Consider the following 2,500-nt stretch of genomic DNA (forward strand, 5'->3'; position numbering starts at 1 on the left):
TAACTAAACTTTGGTTTGCATACCAATAAGGTATACTAAATTGTCATTGCATTATGGCATGTGAAATAAAGAGTAACAATTCCTTTCTGAGGACAAACAAAAAAAAAAATTGCATTTCTACAAGAAATTCCTGACTGGTCAGAACATCCTGGGTATCTGCATCTTTGCCTTACTGAATATGCTGGCAAAACCTGGCATGTGGGAGGATTCCTGAGTACGTTCTTCGGCAGAGGGCAGCTGCCTAGGCCTCTTTCTTGTACTGCCACTGTCTATCAGAATCTTTATCAGTCTGGGAAATGCACTCCCCTTCCACCAGACCTTCGGCAACATTCAGCTTGAAAACCATGCTGTCTATGACAGGAATGCCATTTAATCTACAATCTCCTCTATATTCCAACCATGCATTAGCACATGCAAAATCAAAGAGATGGAAATTTATTTTTGATTATATTTTGGAGTGCGTGCTTTATTGCGATAGTATGGCATAACCTTGTCAATTATGTCCACTCCCATGAATGAGTTATAGGCTTCAATCACTCTTGGTCAAGGTACATGCACATGGCTCTTGTCTTTTTTCGACCATCTTTGAGAGTGGGATGAGGGATGCACAACAAATTCATTGAAAGCAATAAAATACACCTTTTTGGTCAAACCAGACAGTAAGAGAGAAGGCCTGTTCATCTCTAACGACTGTCAGCTGTTCCTCTCCCACTTTTTTCAACTTTTTTTTTCTTTTGAGACCGATATTTTTTGGAAGTTCTTTTTCAGTGTTCCAATTGCACCAATACCATGATATCCTCTCAAGAGCCTAGGCGATGTGAAGAAACTATCAAAAAAGATCACTTGCTGCAAGAACATAAACTTTGATTCCATGTGGGTTAGGTTTTCTGGGAGTAAATGAAACAAATTTAAGCCTCTCTAGTTCAAGACATTTTCCCCTAACTGAACAAATCATTGGCACAACTTCCCAGTATTTATTTTCTTTTTTCTCAGCTGGAGTCACCCGTATGTCATCAACTAACTTTAGTGAACTGATTGCAGAAAACATATCACGTGTCATTTCATCAGTAACCCATGTCATTCTTGTTTTTTCCTGTCAGTACATAACAAGCCAAGGGAACCAAGTACACTCATTACAAAGTTTACACAAACTTTTTTATTTGCACACTATCTATAAGTAAAGGTCTCCCTTTCTTTAGCATATATTTCTTTTGTGTCTCCAGGGTTAAAGCATTCTATACTCCTTCTGATACATATGCATTAAAATATTCTACTGGGTTTATAACAGTTAGATTTGTTTGAGAAGCAACATCAGCTGGAAATCTGCGTCTGAAATTATTATTCCTGTGGAAGAAAGCAGATCCAGCTGAGGAGATCCTCCTTGACCTCTGTCTTGATTATTGGATGATGAAGATAGCTCCTCTGTATCATCAGCGACAGGAGCTTCAGTTTCATCCCCTGTGTCGGAATCTGAAGCTATGCAATCTCAAAAGAGTTCTCGGGGTTGCAAGCCATCTGTAGGCCAGGTATCTTCCTCAGACAAGTCACTGAGGTCCTCATCAGAGAGACCCCAGAAAGCGAAGTGTCTCATTGTCATCTGTAATATCAATTTGGTGTTAATACATAAAAATACAATGATAGAAATAATGTTTTTGGAAAAAGGTAAGCATTAAAATCTAGGATCCTTTCTTGTATATCATTACAGGTTAAAAGCATTTGCATTAAGATTAAACATGATTTTTAAAAGCAAGCACCTAAATTATAAATCAAAATATTGCAACAATACATAGGAAAACAATCAGTTGTTAATACCAGCTGTAACGTGTAAGTCCAAGCCTACAACCTTACTCACTCGTTATTAAAGGTCCACCAGTTTTTACATTTGAATGATGAAAATATCGTCATGCACTAATTACATAATTTATTTGACCAACATATTTTCAAATCAGTTATGAACGTGCACTATTAATTAAGCGACAAAAATATGAGAACTTACATTTCACAAGTAACTCAACTCCAGTGTGTCAGATTTAACACAGAAAACTAGCTCTCCGAGTCTTATTTTTCTTTCTTTATAAACATCTGCAAAATTGTCAGACTCTTCTGTCCCACTAGAAAGTAACTACAGACTCTGAGCCATTAGTTCTTATATTTGATTATCGATAATCATCATTACTTATCCATGGGTGCATGATATTTTCTTTCAAGTAGAGTAGCATCTCATATTTCTGGGATCCATGTTTGTTTCCCCCCATTTTCTTTGCTCAGTAATGAAGAATAATCATCATAGAAAACGGCGCGCTAATTTAAAACGCACACTAAAATATAATTATTTTTCTATATCAGGAAATATTGTGCCAAATTTGTCTTTCATTACCTCAGAGTCGAACGGGGTGTATATGTATAGTGAGTGGGTGCTTAATGCGCTCACACACACACACACACACACACACACACACACACACACACACACACACACACACACACACACACACACACA

Source organism: Penaeus vannamei, chromosome 28 (genome assembly GCF_042767895.1).
Source record: "Penaeus vannamei isolate JL-2024 chromosome 28, ASM4276789v1, whole genome shotgun sequence".
Classification (NCBI taxonomy): Eukaryota; Metazoa; Arthropoda; class Malacostraca; order Decapoda; family Penaeidae; genus Penaeus; species Penaeus vannamei.